Raw genomic sequence first — 19,923 nt, forward strand, 5'->3', positions numbered from 1 at the left:
CCTTGCACCACTGTCGCTAACTACCCATTGTCTTCTCATCTCCCGTGCTAGGATCCTGAATATTTCAGATCAATTACTATGAAGTTGAAGGTTTACACAGTCTTTGGGATTTTCTGTTTAGGCAGTTGCCAGTAAAAAAAGAATGGAAAGAAAATACACAGGAGACTCAGCAAAGGGTTAAAATTAAACAGTAAAACATTTTTTTACCTCTTTCATTATATTCTTCTACTGGATAAGGAAAACATATCATTTGGGAAAATAAACCAGGAAATTTGGAAAAGTAAGAGTTTTCTTATGAATTTAAATGGAAGTCATGTGAGTAATATTTCTAGGGGCCTCAAACGAATAACCTTTACATTTCTTTCATCCCTTCTCATGCATTTTAATTGTGTGTGTGTGTATAAAATACAAAATGCTGAGCAAACAAATAAATCAAATGCTTAGACAATGAAATATTAATTTAATCAGTGTTTAAAAACACCTTGTGAGGCTAAGATGTGTATATCTCTGTGTCAGACTTGGAAATGAGTATGCATCTAAGTAAGGTATAATGTCATGAGCAAAATAATTCAAGAGTGTTAAAAGAAAAGACTGGAAAGCCAATACTTGGGATTTAGCCTCTGTGGAAAAGTAAATGAGATTTCTACAATTTTATTTTGTGTCGATATATTTAAACCCTTCCCTCCTCTCCCCTCTTTCACCTGTCTGTTAGGCTGTCTTGCATGTAAATGGTAAAATTTTCACATGACACCTTCAATAACAGTCTTAAATTTTGAAAAATGTGTATATCTCCCTGCAAACATAGTGTGAGATATAAGCATATAAAAAGAACTTGAAGCAAAATGAGTTCACCTGACTAACTTCTGTCTGGAAAGCATTTCATCTCTATTTGCTCTTCTCCAGAAGACAGCCGAGTACAGGGAGGGAAGATAAACACCCCTGTCTTTACTCCTCAGCAAAATATCTCAACCATGACCAAGAGGGATTGCCTATAGGCCTGAAAGATGTGGCACAAAACGTCTATTCAATCTTTGTCTCTTCTACAATCACCACTTATTGCAAATTGATAGTATGAAGCTTTTCATGAAGATGACTTTTCAGGTGAGAACTGGGCTGAGACCAATTTGCCTTACTCAGCCCACTGGACAGGCATCTGTCAGAAGGTAACAATATTCGGTGGTGGTTCTGAATTTGCAGCAGTGTTGAACTGCATAATCTAACTTTTTGTAACTCTACACCTGCTGTTATGAAATTTAAGAACCTTAACATGTAAAAGCCATATTGTGTTACAAATTACTCTCCTACTACATCAGTGTGTTATTCTCAACCAGCATTAACCTAGGTGCTAACAAAATCTCCTCAGCCTCCACTAGCTGCAACCATCAGCTTTGGATACTTCTGGGCATAGACTTCCTCCTCTCACCAGAATGGGGGTCTGTAGTCCAACTGTAGCTGTAACACACACAGAAGACAGTTACAGTTAAGCTGTGGCCACGGAAAAGCCACATGCATCAGGCAAAATACTTCCAAAAGACTTAGGGAGTCGTGAATACCTTTCTGCCTGGCTATGGAGAAGACTACATCTGGGATACAGCATACAGTCCTGGTCTTCTGCAATCATGGAAGGTGGACTGTAAAACAGAAGAGACGGAGAGATGATTTGGGAGGAGTCTCTCTCTTTAAAAGGAGGCTGAAAGTCCTCTATTTATATCTCTTGATGTAGGAGGAAAGGAAAGGAGTGAGAAGAATAAAACCAGAGAGCTAAGTGAAAGGACTACGTGCAAGAAACACATATTTTTCAATGGCTCTGAGTATATTTGGGCTGGAGAGCAGAAGATGATGTAAGCTTCAGGTATGCCTTTCAGTGGTAATGGGGGATTTTAAAAAAAAGAAAATCTATATAAAATGAAATTGGATACATTTATGAGCAGGATTGTATGACATCCTTGTTTACAATAGCAGGAGACCAGATTTACTAACCTGCAAGTCTCACATCAGTCCTAATTTTTCAAACTACACACCATTAATATAGTCATCGAAAACAAAAACCGTATTTAGACAAAGCCTGAGACAAAGCCTGGACTTGCCTGCAGCAAGCTGATGTGCCAAAGCCTGAGACAAAGCCTACTTCTGTCAAAATAGCTAGGAAAATAAAAAATTAGTTTGCTAGTCTGCCCGGAAATTCATATAGTAGAAAAGCCCGTTTGATTATAGAGTATTATGCTACTGTAGATGGATAGTATTGAGCAGCCAGAAGAGCGGCTCACTTGCTAGGGTGGTGTATTTGACACAGCTCAGATATGAACACCCTGATTGCCACTGGAAAGAAAGCTTGCGGGAATGCAGATGTGCATCCTTGTCTGCAGAAGATAGAGAAGAATAATGTGCATGTATTTGATGTAATGGGAATAGCAAACCTGTCTGAAATATTCTTAGCAAGACAGCACTCCAGGAGCTTATTAAAAAGCAGGTAGAATAAACAAATCTGTTTTTACAACAGCTGCACATCGCTAGAGCTGAAGCTATTGGAAGGAATCTAGTGGAAGAGAGCGTGGTGCTATGCAGGTGCCAGATGAGAGAACTGGATGCTGGGAGAAAGAGCAAAGCTACTTAGCTCAGCCTGTCTGCTGTAAGCTCCGAGTTCCTAAAGCCCGATTCCTAGGTTAATACTTATTTTTGAAGAGCTGCTTTCAGTAGCTTTGTGGGATGGACAATGCATTTTTTGATCTGTCCTCCACTTCTGATGTTCTGTTCCTAAATACTGTTGGGCCACATTACATTTCTGCTGACAACATGTGTAATTTAACACCATCTTGGCTACCTAGAGATTTTAAGAAAAGCACCACATAAACCAGAAATAAATACTCACATTGCAGTAGCAGCATTGGGGTCATTTGCTAGCCCCTTTCACACTCCATAAGACATCAAAAAAGTGAGGTGATCATGTTGTGCTGATAACATGATTGTGTTAAGGGAGTAATAAATAACCGTGTTTTAGGTGGATGATCTGGTGAAGGACAGCAATACGGAAATTAAGAAATGGAGAAGGGACTTGTTCTTTAACTGAAGAAAATCACAAATACTGATTTGCTCTTTAGCTAAATATACCATCTTCTCATTTATTCTTTTTAAATAGGAAGAAGCAACTCAGTTGTCACATCAGATGATGAAATTAAGTTTTTTATTCCCTGCCTAAATCTTCCATCTGGTAGCAATGTAAGTACATTGTGATAATAAATATATTCTTGCTAAAAGGGCTCTGACATCTCTCTACAGGAACTCTCTGTCAGATAAAGTTCAAATTTTGATAATTTAGCTAAGTAAATCTTTTGGGCAGAATAAAAAAGCATAAGTTGTCATTCTTTCTTACATAAATACTACTTAACAATTTCTGCAGTTATTTTGAGGCTTTGAGTACTTCAAACTAGGTCTTGGATAGGTTAAGATAAGGATGGCAGGACCATCAGGTTGTAATCAGCACCATGAAGTCATGCTGGAGGCCAGTCACTACTGGTGTACTGCTGAGGGCAGCGATCCTTCCCCTGTCTTTGGCACTGGTGAGACCGCACCTGGAGCACTGTGCCTGATTTGGGACTCCCCAGTACAAGAGAGATGCTGAGGTACTGGACCAAGCCCAGCAGTGGGCCGCCGTGCTGGTCAGGGCTGGAGCACGAGGAGAGGCTGCGAGAGCTGGGCTTGATCAGGCTGGAGAAGGGAAGGCTGAAGGCAGGGAGCCCTTGCTGCTGTCTGCTGGGGGGGTGTAGGGGAGGCAGAGCCAGATTCTCTTCCGAGGGGCACAGTGACAGGAGGAGGGAACAGCTGCAAGCTGCAGTGCAGGAAATTCCCATTTGGAATTGGGGAAACTAAATTTTCATAAAGAGTTGGAGCTGGTTGCTCAGAGAGGCTGAAGAATCTCCACCGTTGGAGGTACTTGAAGCTTGACTGGGTAGGGCCCTGAGCAGCCTGATTTAATTCTGAAGCTGGGTCTGGGATCTTCAAAGTAGGTCCTGTGCTGAGCAGCGGGGCAGGCTAGATAACCTCCAAAGGTCCCTTCCGTTATAAACTATTCTACCTTCCGGTGAAAATTGTTCGTTCAGATAAGGAGACGTTTTCTCATACTTGCAAATGGGTAAGCCGAGGCAGCAGTTAAATAGGCTAAGGCAATAAAGCTAATATTTGCTTTAAGCCTTTCTTGTTCCTTGTTTGAAGTGTGCCTTCGTGTATTCTCATAGAATCTGTGTTCGTCCTAACTTACTGTGACCAAGTTTTTTTTAGCAGACTACTGATCGATGTGGTATTAAGCAATACAGAATATACAGCTACTTATGTACTCTTCAGGCTTTTTTTTTTAAATTTTATCTTAAAAAAACTGCCCTTGCATATTTTCATTCATTACAACGAGCAGGTTACCATGTTAGGAAGGCATGACAGTTTCATTGCATGTGTGAATGTACAAGGTTAACCATTGTCTTTAAGCAGACAAAAGAATGACATGTAAATATACATTCATTGATTCCAGCTGACATCTAGTTTTTATAAATTATTATTATTGAAATAAATGGGGGGAAAAAGATAAACTGATCTTACATATATATGTGTATACACACATGTGCGTATATATACACACCAGAATGATTTGTTTAAAAAAAGCTCCAGCATATAGGAACTGGAAAATGTTGACTTTATGGAGCTACTGGAGGAATTTGCATTTACTGGTTCTCAGCCAGGCTGCGTGCTGACACAACGTTCTTTTCATGTTGGTCAGCTTCTGAGAGACAGGTGCCACGGTCTGCTTTGTAGGTGCTGTTTAGTACCTTCTACTGCCTTACAAGTGTACAGAGATCATTTACTCAAATTCAGTAAAATAGTAGGTTAGAGCCTTCACATTTATATTTAAAGGCCTTCTAAAGCTCTTACTAACTGGAATTGATGGGCATGTTACCTCAATGTAAACTGATAATCCTATTTCTCTGAGCCTTGAAGCTTTTGCTTTACTCCATACCTAATGTAGCAGTGGTAAATATTTCAAAATTTAAAGCTGTAACAGTATATTTGCAAGTCCTACACCCCCTGAAGTCTGTTAAACTCAGGGCCAGGGGCTCTACATATGAAGTCAGTGTCTGTCTCCCCCCACTTCTATTTTTAATTGAAAAATTATGACTCAAAGCAGAGATGAAAGATTCAAATTGTAGTGAATTTACTAGAAAGAAGCTCATGCTATTTATGGTGTTTAAATTTTTCTTTAAAATACAAGAAAAGACTTCTGCTAAGTGCTTGTATATAGCACAGCTGTAAATTCTTGTTTATCTGCTGTGCTGCAGTTTGTGTGTCTGTGTTTCTCGTCTTGTTGTGATTACTGAAGAATGTTTTCTTCTTTATTTTTGAGAGCTCTACAGTGCTGGCATTTATCAAGAGAAGACACACAGCACAGCCTTGCATAAATAATGGCACTGGGCCAAGTACAGCTGAGGTGGTTGCCAGCACAACTCCATTGAAGTCAAAGGAATTGCACCGGGGGTGAGTTTGGCCTTTGGCTCAGGTTATGTAGGACTTTAACATGACAATTTTCAGTAATGCATCAGCTGTTTAAGGTAGTCAGGTCTGGTTTTGCTTTTTGATTGAATACTGTATTTGAGCTATTTCAAATAAAGGAGCTGAACTTCTGCTCAATGAAGTGAATGGGGTTTTTGTTAGTGGACTCCTTTTGCACTTTCTGTTCTCACTTAACCTGCCGTCAGTGCTAAATAACTTGATTTCATGAAATGGCATGACAATAGCGCTGGGCTCCGGTGAATTCCTGGGAAGAAGGACTGTGCTGAATATTTTCTGAGTTTTGCATTCTCCTCTTGTACTTAATATATTGCATTTTAAGTGATAAGATGGTGCCTGTTGCCTGAATGCAAGCATTCTTTTGTACCGTCATTAGAAATCTGCAGGCAGCAATGATTTTTAATGGTGCCTGTTTTGGTTCATCTTGTTGGCCGTCGTATGGATCCACTTGTAGCAATCAGCCTCCTAAATAAAGAACAAACAAGTAAACAACTTATATTGTGCAAGGACAGAATAAACTGTGCTAAACATTTAGTAGTAGGGCAGGTCAGTAAGTTTATAATAGACCTAATTTACATACTGAAAAGCCAGAGGTCTATCAGAGGAAGCCAAAAGAGATTTGGTTGTTAAATTTGGGGTGTTTGAAAGAATGGCAACCTGATCCAGACCTCGGATTCATATTGCTAAGCACTGCTGAGTAAGTGTCTCAGCATTAAATATAGGTGCCTGTCACTCAAAATTCATTAGAAGTCAGGTCTGTGTTTAATCAATCATTGCTAGGCCATGATTGTATCACATATTTTTCAATAGTAGGTATTCTTCTTAAAGTCAGGTGTCAGGGTCACATAGTGAAGTGGGAAGTTGTGGCATATGTTTAAAACAAGTGGCCACACATATACGTCTCGGGACTTGAAGAAGTTTAGTGCCCACAAAAAAACCAAAAAGCTGGTGAGCAAATACGAAGGATCCCAATGATGTTTTGTTTTGTTTTGTTTTAAATATCAGATTTTATGCCAGTATTTCCAAGCTTTGTTGGGGGAGTGGAGAAAACTGAATTCAATTGTGAAGTTAAGTAAAAACAAATTGTAGAAAACACTGTGTGAAGAGACAATTAGAAAGCAATCCAATGCACAGTTCAAGCTTGTGCAACTTTGTGTGATATTTTACATTTCATAAAATAACTTGGCCTCCTCAGTTGGTGGGGAAAAAAACCAAACCTCTTGGAAATAAGGTGTCATTTAAAACAATAAATCTGTTTACAATTTTGTTAAGGTACATCCAAAATTTGTATTCAATGACTGTAAATTTTGAATACAACATTCTTGCTTATCAGTAAGCAAGAGTTATCTGTTATCCTGAAGAAGAATATCTATCCCTAAAGTGGAGATGTAGCTAGTTCTTGTAGTCTAGCTAATCATTTGGGTTCAATAGATAGCTCTGGAAGAAATGTATCTAATGACAGCATCGGAGAATTTAAGAGAAAAGTTTGAAGAAAAAGATTTACCTCTTTCACATAAACAACAACAACAAAAATTTCCAGAACTACGTTTTTAAAAAAGGATGCCATTAAATAAGAAATACTTGATTTATTTCTTGTTTTAGTAGTATAATTGTCTCAAACTCATGCTATGAATATGTTGAATAGAGATTTTGGAAAAAAAATATCCAAACCTAAAACCTGCATCTCTTTTACATAAAGAGGAGTAAAAAAGTGATGAAATAAATGTGCTATTCTAACCACATGGATAAGGAAAGCATTAAGGATTAGTCCTGGGGAAAATGCACCCCTGTATCTGTTCATTTCCATGAAGCAAGTTGCCTTTACACTGTATACTTCCATGCTAAAAAAAAAGGTTCACGTGGCAGCCCCCAGTGTTATTCGTTGTACAAGCTGTATATTTTATGGGCGTGAGCTCCTAGAGTCTCATACCAGTATACGGCTATATTCAGCTTTCTTGTAAGCCATAGCCTGGAGCTAATATTTGCTCTCATGTACAATTTGTTCCATTAGCTACTGTTAGCCAAACAAATCAGATTGCTGGAGAAACGCAACGGGATCTGTAATTGTCTCTTCCTTAGAGGCATGTTTCACTGCAAGCAGTCAGTGTGTAAAGCATTCTTTATACTTGGCTCCCAGATCTTCAGAGATTATGTGCTAGGGACAGCAGAGACACCTTTTAACCACAGTAGCCATAGCCTTGACTCTCTCAGGGGTAAAAACCAATGCTAGATAGATGACTAAGCAGTACCATGTTCTGTAGTGACAATTTTTAATGACGTTTACCAAGTTAGTTAATTTCTGAGTAATATAAAAGTTTCACTGCAAAATCAGCTCTGCCTTTATTAATGGGCAAATTACAGAAAAATAAACTATATGAACTGTATATAAACTGTCTGTGACAAACTACAGTAGGCAAGATCTCCAAACAGGAGGAACACCCTGGAGAAACTAGGTGGTCTTTTCTTTGACTGAAGCTACTGTTGCCAATCTACTATGCTAAATACACATTTCACAGCTTGTTGCTTCTTGAATGCATTCAACTGAGTTCGTTTCATGTGCCAAGTACTTGTTCAGAATACACTGAACATAACATCTAGTTTTTCTGCCAAAATGGCCTCTGTCAAGCCTCCCTCCTGCATTTAGCCAGCTATAAAAGCTGTTCCTTGCTAGTGAATTCCAGTACCATCAGTGTTTTCCTTGATTTATTATAGTAGGAGCACTTCTTTCATTGCTTTGTAATGTGAATGTTCACATTCCCCAGTTTTCCAGAGGGGACAACAAGGATATTGCTGCCTTGGCAAACAGAAGACTTGGAGAAGATGCACAGGCTAATGCTTTGCTTGCCTTCTGTTGCCTCTCTTCTTTAATATACTCAGGTTCGTGTCAAACAATTCGTTAAAGCATGTCCTTAAAATCTTTCCAAGGAAGAAGGGAGATTCATTCTGTTGGTGTTACATGTGCTGCCTTAGAGCAACTTCCCTCTCAGGCTAGCCTGCACCTGCCTGTCTGTCATCTCCCTGGACAGTCTGGAATTATACTTGCAAATAGAATTGTCAACTTTTGTAGGGATTTGAACACAGTGACATGCATGCTAATTCTCTTGTTGCTTCTCAGCCTCAGGCTAAATAACATTAATTTTCCTTGAATCGTTTCAGAGGAACATTCCGTACAGGGCATAAAATTGGATTTTGGTCACTCAGGGTTAAAACACTGAACACCTTTATTAATAAACTTGCCAGAGTGAGGTTACAGTCTGCAACAGGAAACACATTTGGGGGGTTCTAGTATAAATGAGAAAATGATGTAGCTCAGATAAGCGCTGTAAAACAAAGCCTCAGACTAGATCAGGGCCCTACAATTATATTAACTGTTTCATTGCAAATGTGAGTCAAGTGTACCTTTTGGCAGCAGGGAGCAATCTGAAATCATATGCTCATCCTTGCCGAAGCTGTATTTCTAAGGTCGCTTCTTATTTAGGTGCCTAGCTGCAAAACCAAAACAGCAATGCACTGGCCTTCAAGTCGTAAGCAGTTCCCATTAGCCAATTTAAAAAAAAAAAAAAAATGACGTCGACCTACATTACCAATATGTGTAGCGTGGCAGTTCATTACAAGAAGAAACCTTAAAGTTTCTATTCTCTCAGCTCTGTGCATTTCAATTTCATTTTTCCTGACGAATTGTGGAACCTGGGGCCGAGCCTTTCTCCAGCACGTATGTACATACGTGTGTGTGGTGGCAGGAGGCTAAGTCCCTTCCTGTGAGGCACAGCGATGCAGTTCCTTTACTGAAAGAGACAGCAGAGGTTTGGCTCTGCAATACAGCATTGCCACCTTGAAGATGGAAACTGCTACCCTGGACACAGAGCTGTTGTGCTTGGGTGGAAGGCTGAATGCATCCATAACGGCTCCAGCGAGCCCAAGAGGAACGTGCTGGTGCACTTGCACAGTGCCACTGAGCTCAAGGGGCTCTTCTGAAGAAACAAACTCATTCTCACCTCCACCAGACACTCCTGTTTCTTCCCTTGTGCTGGCACTAATGGTGGTTTGGCCCTTGGGAAGATAGTTCAAGGAGTTAAAGCAGCAGAAAATCAGCCCTACCGAAAAGAAATAGTCTTCTGCCTAATATGGGTTTGAGTCTCTGCAAGAAAAGTAAGGCATCCCATCTCAAGGAGAGGTTGCAGTTAAATCTATTCAGCTGTAAAAACTGGTAAGTAATTTGAGATACACTTATGGAGGTTGTGGCTAGCAGGTTCAAATTTATTGGGTTCCCAGTCTGTAAGCATTATAAAGAAAACATTGAGAGAGCACAATGGGCATTGTTTTGGCTGCTAGTAGTTACCTAGACTGCATTTTCGAGTCTGGGTGAGGCAAGCAAGACAGATTTTGTTTATCAGCAACATACAGATGTCTGGCCGTGCTATAACTGGTTGTCACTTTTCTGCATCTTCCTCTCTCCTGCTTTCTGAGGATTTTTAATTTCTCCAATTATTTCCCTTAGCCTTTGCTCCCTTGTCCCTGAGGGGGAGGCACACTGTCATACTTGAGTGATGACTTTTAGAGCATCTTTTCAGTAATAAGGTTTGGTTAGAAGAACCCTGAAAACTCCCTGTGATGCTTCTGAGCACGAGGCCTACATCTTGACACCTTTGTACTTCTGTTACGGCTTAGACATGGTTTAATGGTGAAGCTATAATGAGCTATATTACAGATTGTGGAGGAATGGTACACATTAGTTTCTAATGTATAAAGGCAGTGTTATAGAATAAGGATATCAGGCTCCAAGTTTGCCTAGTTTTCCCCAGCTGCATTAGTTGGACTAATAGAATGTTACCTCAGCAGCAGGACTCTCCACAGGTTTTGCAAACAGCTGCTTCATAACTTTTTCAAGAGCTAGTGAACTAATAAACAGAGACCTTGCTTATGGTGAGTCAGGCAAATTTGCTGATGTGTAGATTTAGAGAACAGTTCTGCTTCAAGGAACTTCTTTTGTCTTTGTATTTCAAATCAAGGAAAACCTTTTCACAAATAAAACAAGTCAATAACTGATTTCATAGTAATTATTTAGCTTATTCTGTGAAAATATTATCAGAGGCATTCAATTAAAAGGAGGAAGGAGAGGGTATTGCATGCTCAGGCATCCAGCTCTGCATATACAGAAAGTGGGAGTCATCTCCTTGCCAGCTGAACTGTCTTGAAGGTTGCAACCTTCTCAGAGCATCAGAGCTGCTTACTCTGAATAGAAGAGAAGTTAATCAGGTTTTTTTAAGATGCATTCCAAGAGGATTTTTTGTCTCCTTCAGAAAAAGCTCAATGAGTTAATTAGAGAACACCAGGAATGAAAACAGTGGGAGAAGCTCACTGACGTTTGCCTACAACAATGAAATCAGTTAAGTCACTAAAAATCTAATCAGAGAGTTACAAAGATCTTAAGGCCTTTCCCACACTGGGAATACAGTTGTATTAGCTCAGCTTACAACAGAACGATGCTGTTGCTGGCTTAGCTCCACTGTCTGCCCCGACCACCATGTACAAAGATTTTGTCTGAGCTGTTTTACATATGCATTTTGAAACACTGTTACTGGTCTCAGCCATGGACATGCGGGCCTTGTGTCATACAAGCGGTATGCGTAGCATACCAGTTTCCTCATCTGTAACTTCTTTTGTCCCCTCTGGATTTTACTCTGTTCTCTGTATGCTGCAAGAAGCTCATGCTTTCACTGGTGCATGATATCAGCAGTTTGGAAGAGTTGTTTTTCTACCTCGATTTTATGTGTGTTTGGGGTATTTGCATATTAATGCACACACATAATGTGTACGCGCATGTTTATATACACACGCACACAGAAGACACATGCAAAAGTTACTAGCAGGTATGAAAGCTTGAACTTTTTTCTTTTTTTTTTTTATATAAACAGTAATTTACATTAGAAATTACATCATTGTAGTATTCATTGTCAGAGCACGTGACATGAGTTTTTGGTTGGCTGTGGAAACTATTGCCCTGTATTATTTTCCTTTTTACATTGCATTTCCACCTCCCACAGTTAATTCGTTCCAAGAGACTCTGGTTGCCACCATCTTCTGCAATGCAACTTTGACAGCAGGTATTATTCTGTGTTCATCAGCATTGTCAGCTCCACCTTTGGATTTCAGAGCTTACTACTATCTGATTAAAATGTGTGTACATTAATACAGATATGCTCATGTTACCATGTCTTGTCTCTTTTATCTGGTTTGTTTCTTCAGGTGTTTCCTTCTGTCCCATGTTGCCCTTTCCCTTTGAGAGTACAAAGGCATGTCAAAGAAGAAGGAGCACGTAATGAGTCATGCTCCATCGCAGAGAAGTAAAGAAGGCCACTGTTCTTGCGTGTCTTATACACGTTTTCTTTGACAAGTTATCAGATTTTCTTGAAGTCATTACTTGTTCCTTGCAATGGAGATGTCTACTGGCTGCTAAATGAGGTTTTGAATGACAGTCAACATCTCTGCATCCAAAAGCAACGGATGTAAGTATTTACAGTATTTGAATCACTATTGAGTAGATCAGGAAGTAACTTGGGGCACAGGAAGGTGTTCTCTCTCTCTCTCTCACACATAGATAGTTAATCTCATTTTATCTGTGGACCTAGAATTATGTTTATGCTTAGATCTTCATATTCTTCCCTGCAAAGCACTTCTTTTACCAATTTTAAGAATAGGCAACAGAAGCTGGCTTGTTGTGACTTGCCTGCGTAAGTCAGCAAGTGGTGACCTTTGAACATGGGAAGTGTTGTGGTAGATTTTATTCTGAAAGCTAGTCACAGATAATGGAAACACTTGGAGATTTTGCTGTTCGCTAGAGCAAGAGTAAGCTTGTGACAAAACTAAGCGTTTTAATTTTTTCCCTCTTCTCTCTTCCTTTTGCTTCTTTCCCTCACCCCCCCAGTGAATTTGTCCATGGCAAGAAACAGTAACCGGAATTGCAAATTTCACATCAGTTACTGAATATAGGCCAATCTTGGTGTCAGGCTTTGTGTCTTGCTTGAGACAGAGTTCTGCAGACTGAAAGCGTATTTCTCTTAACCATATTAGCTCTGTCATCCTCTGCCCCAGCAGTGACAATAAATGGGAGCAAATAAGAAACTCAACAATGCTTTTTCACCCACTGATTCCCAGTTCAGGTAGTCAGGTATTGTAAACTTGAATGAAAGCAAAACATTTTATCAAGATTGTCTATCTCTCAGCCACTGACAAATACACCTTCTTCATTGTCAAAGGGGAAGGAACTGATAAGATTGTCCCACATTGACCTATTCCCTTATTTCTAGCCCAAGATTTTCCAGCATGCCTGTGCTCTAGGCTGGAACAGAGAAGGGTCAACCAGGTCACTGTCATCTTGGGGCAAAAGCTAGCATTTGCAGAAAGCTCAGATAATTTGGGCACGATTGCTGTGGTTCTGGAAGGTTGAGATGGGTCTCCAGGGAAATTATTTCCCCAGGGCAGCCAGAAATCAGCTGCTATGTGGTCACTTTGACCTAATAATTCTGCTGGGCTTTAAGACAATTTTAAGAATGATGCTTATTCAGTTTTTACATGTCATTTTTTGTATTGTATGGAGGATAGAGATTTTGATTACAAGAAAAATGAACAGGAGCAAAAAGGAAACTACATCGTTCAACCTTTTCTGAGCATGATATGTTTAAAGAGTAAACAAGCAAATTTTACATAGATAAAGAGCACCCTCCTGAAGCAGTAGCAGTTACCTTAGAAAACAGAGATGCTAGAGCCAGGAGAGAGTGAAAACTCCCTTATGCTCAGAAGGCAGATGATTTACCAATGGGACAGAATATAGCATGGGTAGGTTACCCTTCTGAGTACAAACGTTTTTTTCCTGGAAATGGGGGCAAATGTGGAAAAGAAGGAAATAAACCCTTTGCGTCTTAGAAAGATAGCTTCCCAGGAACAAGCGTCCCCCTGCATTAACCTTTGCATGTGCTTATGAAACAATATTTTTCTTTGATGGGGTGCAAATGAACTCAGCAGCTCAGCTGTTAAGATGTCAGAGCTTTATAATATGCTTTAAGGGCTTCTCAATACGATTACGTATTTTGTGTCTCTACATATATATCTATATGTGTAAGTATCAAAACCTTATTCTGCTATTGCGGTCAGTGTCAGCTGGAGTTTTTTCATTTGCTTTGAGGAGGAGAGGGCAAATTCTTATCTGTTACTGGGAAGTGCTTCTTCACATGAGGTGAGACCCTATGCAACACTCGGTACTCCTGTGAAGGAAGGAGTGTCCCCCAAATCACACATATTCAAAGGAAATTGAAAGAAACTCACTTTGTAAGGTTATGGTCTTTCTACATCCCACAGTGGTTCTTGATGTCTTTTCTGCTCTAATATGATGTTTCTAAAGGACACATATGAGAAAGCAGGTCAAATTGGAAGAAATTCACCATTTAGATCTTAAAAGAGCCTTCAGCTGCAGTGGGGTCAACACTTCATATACAAGATGAAACATTTTTATAACAACACTGAATAGGATTTATCATTTCTTTGTAATTCAAACCAGAAAAAGCCCAAAAACAAGGGATGGAAGGAGGAATAAAGGAACAAATATAAGGGAAAAAGAAGCATCAGGAAAGCAACAGAAGACACAGAGGCAAAACAGAGTGTGTTGCACAGAAAAATAAATGCGCTTCTCTGCAATAAATACGCCACAAATGCCTTAAAAAAACCCCAAAGCAGCTCACCTTTAATGAGAATGGCTGCGGTATGGAGCTGTGCATGATAAAGTGTGATAGGATATGTAGAGAAGATCCAAAGACTCAAAAGGTTACTGCATTTTCTTAAGCTTTCTATTCTTTTTCTTGTTGGCATGGCATTGTCAGAATTTTTATCTCAAATGGCTTATTTTCCCCATTATTTGTCTGTTTCAGCTGGAGAGGGTTTTGTTTTACCATTCGTAAGAGATTTTTGTAGTGTGGGGTTTTTTTAGTACTAGCCTAATCTTGTTATACTTGTAATACCATTAAGAGCATTCCCAGCTTTTGGGAGCATCATGTGAGTCTTTCCAAGGAACAGTGCAGAGGAGGCTGAAGAAGGTTGTATACTGAACCATGCAATACATGGGAATGAGGGAAATAGTCCTGTGTGCCTTATTCCCTTTCTGCAGGTCTACCAGAGCCAGGCAGGCAAGCTGGAGGGATTCTTTGACCTTTTCTGTGCCTCATTTTCTCTATCAGTTAAATACTTCCCTTAAGGCTAAAATTATTGTTAAACCCCCAGGTAGTAAATGTAACGTATTCACATGCTAAACATAATTGAAGGCCACAGTCAGCACCATTATAAAAAACCACACCCCTCAATAACCCGTTTTCAGAATGCATAGCCATTGTCTCTAGATTCACTGCAGCGATGGGCTGTTAGAGTGGTATTCTCCAGAAGTCAGTCCCATCTGTTGATAAAAGCCTGGGATTCTGAGCGCTTCCCGAAAGATGCTTCCTGCAGCCACTTAATACTGATGTTAGGGGCAAGATGCTTAAAAATGCATGTCAGATGGCTCACAGTGATGATGCAAGAAGATTTATCCTCCAACAGATGACATTTCATTCCCGTTCTTTTGCTGGTGACTTTTGTCATATTAAGCAAGACAGCAAAAGCTAGGGCAGAATGAAATATGATGTCTTTCCCATGAACATTTCAAAACACACTTGAAAAGTTTTTTTGTTTTGAAAATGAAGTATTCAGTTTTGCAATGTAAAAGGGAGGGATTTTTTTCATTTGCATTGGAAACGGGAAGCATTAATTTTGGGTTTTTTTGCTTTTCAGTGCTGGCTTTTTAGTTACTTGAAAAAATGAACTGGGAAGTAGTTGTGGTCCTCCTAGAACCTACTGAATTAAAATGTGCAAATACATATATGTATAAATTTATAAAAGTGTATATATATAGGGCATGAATATATGTAGATATAAGAATTTGCTTGAAAACAACTGAGAACGTCCCCAAGTCCAGCCTCTGTCTTCTGAGAGATTCTGAAGTGTTAGAGAGGGCCTGGACTTACCAGGTGTGATAACCTTGCCTTGCTGTATATAAGGTTTGCCTGTGTATCAGTGTCTCCTGTGACCTTTGATTAAGAATGTTACAAAAGTTCAGATGGGAAGAAAAGATGTGAGAAGTCAAGTGGATAAATTGGAGAGGGCTCCTGTACACCAAGGCACATTAATAGTCTCTCACCCAAATATCAAAAGACAGTAACTATAAAAGCAGAACTGTGCAAACAGTCTTTCTGGTGGTATGATTCTAGTTCAGCTTAAATCTTCAGCTGAGAGTAACAATTTTTCCTTCCGAGCTCTCTGGTGACAAAGAACAATTGCCCTCTGTGGAGGCTGAACTTTCCACCTCACCTTAAAAGCTGTCAGTGCTTTAATAGATCATGCCAAAAAGTCCTATCTTTCTGACAGATGTAGCATAGAGCTCAGAGTGCAAATAACTTCTTTGCTGTTTGCACTATTTTGTTGCTCGTTATTAAGATTAAGAAAAGAGTTAGGTGCTCTCTCTGCAGTATGGCTTTCCATGCAAATGCTCGAGTGGTCCCTTCACTCTTTTTCCTGAAGCAGCAGTCCCGTGCTGTGGGTGCAGTCACTCCTGTTTCACAGACATATAGCTAAGGCACTGTATGGAATCACCAGTTTCCACTTATTTCAGGCACCAAATTTGGGACACTTGGAAAATGAGTTCTCGGAGTGTTTTACTGTCGTGTAGTGCCATGCCTGTTCAGAGCAGATTCACCTTTAATGTCAGCAGGACTTTGACGTCCTCAAGAGTTTTAAAAATCAAACGTGAGGTATCTGGACAATAGATTACCTCAAATTTAGTAAGTGTGGATGAAAAGCTATGCTTTAGGCAACTCATCTACCATCATAGAGAATCTCACGTTAGCAGAGCCGTGGTGTTGCAATATAATAGAGTAAGCCATGATGCTGGTCCTTCTGTTGTCTTGGAGCACACCCAAACCAACATACTACTCAGGGGAGACGTTCTACTCCCGATGTAATGCCGTATGGAGCAATCTGAGACTGATTCACCCGTTTGTTGACATCTGCATCTTCCTAATCCAGAAACAGACTGAACAAAGTTTAGCTAACTAGGCAATTCCACATAGGATTCTGAAAAACAAAAGACAAATGCCAGTTTACAATGACTTATTAAACTGCAATATATGACTTTACAGTGAAATAGAAAATCTGACTGCGGCTTAAACAAGAAGACAAGAACACTGAGTTTAGGACTGAAAAGTGTAAAACAAGTAAAATCCACCTGGAATTAACATAATTCTTTTATATTAAAGCCCAAATGATCAAAACAAATGGAAATTTTGCCACTGAAAAGAATTGGGAAACTGATCTCTCAGAGAAGTAAAACACCCATCTGCCTAGGTTTTTAGCATAAGTGGCATATGAATAAACATCGAAAAGAGCTGTGTATCCTTTACAGTTCAAATACATAGTAAGCATAATAAAGATAAATGGGTTGAGGGTTGCAACTGAATTAGGGAAATATGAAAAAGGCATGCATTTCTCTCAATTTTTTATTCTTTTACTTGTGCTCTCAGGTTGTTTCACCTCCCTTTGATATTCCCTGTGAAATTCAGTTGTTCTCAGGTCAAGAACAGGACTCTCCAAATTTCAGAGAAGAACCCGCGTTTACTGGAATCCTTGGCACGAGTTCACTAGGAAAGGAACTTCCTGGGTAGAACATTTGATTGTGCCCTTGTAGCGAACAACTAATTAAAACCCTGAAGATAACGTGCAGTGGTCTCTGACAGCCAGCTGACAAACAGACCGATTTCCCTGCCTCTGAATACCAGAGGACAGGTTTGGATCTTGCCTAGAGCCAAGGGACGCTGCGTGCTGCCAAAGCACCTGCAGCAGTGGCAAAGGTGGGTTTCCACATGTGCGCGGTACCACCCCGTGCCAGGGGCTGACGTCCCCCCCACGGGGTCTGTGGCCAAGGCTTGGCGGCTCGGCACCGAAGACCTGGAGGGAGATGAGGAGCAGGGCTCTGCGCTTGGGTGGCTGAGGAGTGCTCTTGGGTTTTCTTAGGCCAGTTTTGGTGATGGAGGAACAGTAACATCTTAAAACAGCAGAGTTATTGAGGGGACGGGGGGCAGTGAAGATCTGTTCGTGGTTTGGCCCGTCAGCATCAGGAGAGTGAAAAGAGGGAACAGTACAGGAAAAAGTACATGGCCCAAGCCTTTTGTGGCTAACAATGATATGCACAAATGTTGAAAAACATGTTTTAATAAAAACTCAATGGTTTTTAAAGCTTTGGGATAGTTTTTTAAATACATTGTTAATGCTTAAGCTGTTTTCTATTTTGGGCTAGCCAGGTTATTAAATTCTAAAGAGGAGAAATTCCCTAACTGACTATGAAAGTGTACCCCAGAAGCAGACTGTGAGGCTCTGTCTCCATGTATAAGGCAATAATTTAAGATACTAGTTTTACGTTCCCTTAGTACTTGGGAGCATTAAAACCTGCAATAATATAAAGGGTTATAAATGAAAAAAATTAGTCTGTACTCAGTTTCATAGACCGATACTGCCTAAGTTTGCAAGCCTCTATGTACGTTGTATGTGATGTCTCTCCATCTGAGTCTAGCGTGAGGAGTTTTGAATGCTGCACCTGGGCAATCCCAAGCATCCAGAGGAAGCTGAAGTATTTGTACGTTCCTAATTTGGGGGAAACTGGAAAAACAGAGAAGGGGTTGGTAGTTTTTATAAGCGGTGACCACACATACAGCTTAATAATTCTCAGCCTCCCAGAAAATGCCTTATGATCTCTAGATAAATTAGGAATCAACAATTCCTAAAATTAAGTCGCTTTTTATTTCTTTTTAATTCATTTTGGATTTCTACTTCATTACTTCTACTTCACTAGTAAGGACAGCTGCAAAACTCTCCTTGGCTACTTCTTCCCTAGCAGACTTGGAACTGCTTTGGGGGATCTGAAGGAAAGCTTTCTGGTTTTAGCCAGCCAAGTCTTTGTCTTCCCTTCACTGATGTGTTTCCCTGGGATACCAGTCTGTCTTAAGACTTTCAGGAAGTGAAGCAATTAAGGGACATTATAATAAAGAGGAAAAAAAGCAAAAAACAAGCTGCCTTTTAACTCTATGCCCCATTAAACTTTTGGCAATTACACGTTCGTGGCCATTGTCCCCTTGCTCCCATTTTTCTTCCCATGCACGGCCACGTGTGTCTGTAGGCTGTGAAGTGCTATAGTCCACAGCCAGTATCATATTCACAGACTGTCGTGGTCTGTGGCTCTTCTGACTGCCCATAGATACTTTTGAAAGTGAAAACTAGTCTGTTACAGTGCAAATTAATGATACTCTAAAAAAATAAGACTGACCTGTCTGGAGTTGAAATTAAATAGTAGGAAGGCCGGGACAAAAGGATTGGAAAGATTAGGAAGAGGTCTAAAGATGAACCCATTAATGGGCCCATTAATCTCAGTGGAGCTGTGGGTCAAGGCAGGATTTCTCCCCTTTGGCTAGCATAGAAATAATGTAAAAAAGCTTATTTGAAAGCAATGCCTTCTGTTAGCCTGGAGACTGAGGGCTACACTGGGGAGACGGGAGTCCAATAAGATGAGGATTTTTGGACATCTGATTGAGAGGAAGAGAGATACTTCAAAGCAGGCACCAAGCAGGCCTAAAATGCATTTACTTTGCATATGGTTTTGTTAGTTTTAATAGATATGTCTGAAAGAAAAAGGCCAAGAGGACAAAGAAACAAGAGAAATAGCTGGCCAGATTGGCTAGCAGAGGAAGGAGGAGCAGAGCGTGAAGGGCAGCCAGCAGCAAGGGGTAGGACAGGAGTGGAAGGGATGGGGAGCAGCTCACCTGCAGGGCTAGCAGCACCTGGAGCTGTGCTGTGCTGCCTAGCAAATCCTGCCAGCTCTGCCAGGGAGGAGGGTATCGCTATGGCATACTGTCGCTGGGGGAGAAGACAAGCAACCTCCTCCTGCCTCAGCAGTTGCTTCACCAGAAAAAAAAAAAAAAGGTCTTGAAATAATTCTGAAAATTAGGTACTGCAACATGGTCAAATACCTTGCTTGAATCTTTCCGCTTTTCATAAACTCCTGGTTCTTAAGTATAAATTGATTGATGTCTGAATGCAGAAAAAAATGAGCTGATTAAACAGCAGAAAGCTCAGTGTAATCTTCATCTGTTGCTGGGTGAGGCTGGGGCTGGTGTTTTATAGCAAGCCCTTTCCCTTCAAGCCTAGTCCTTGATGCTGTAGTTAATTCTTGGCAGAATAGCTTCACTTATGTCCTAAAGATAGTTGGCAAGTTTAAGCTTACGTAGCAAGCTAACAAGAGTGCCGGGC

General features: G+C 40.2%; 1 long non-coding RNA gene across 1 annotated transcript; it reads left to right on the top strand.

Moving 5' to 3' along the window:
* Nucleotides 1-1,738: 1,738 nt before the first annotated feature.
* LOC128145067 (uncharacterized) lies at nucleotides 1,739-17,799 on the top strand. The gene is made up of 5 exons (XR_008236319.1): nucleotides 1,739-1,852; nucleotides 3,137-3,216; nucleotides 5,387-5,517; nucleotides 11,797-12,056; nucleotides 17,148-17,799. It is a non-coding gene; the product is annotated as an uncharacterized LOC128145067 (long non-coding RNA).
* The last annotated feature ends 2,124 nt before the right edge of the window (nucleotides 17,800-19,923 follow it).

Source organism: Harpia harpyja, chromosome 8 (assembly GCF_026419915.1).
Source record: "Harpia harpyja isolate bHarHar1 chromosome 8, bHarHar1 primary haplotype, whole genome shotgun sequence".
Lineage (NCBI taxonomy): Eukaryota > Metazoa > Chordata > Aves > Accipitriformes > Accipitridae > Harpia > Harpia harpyja.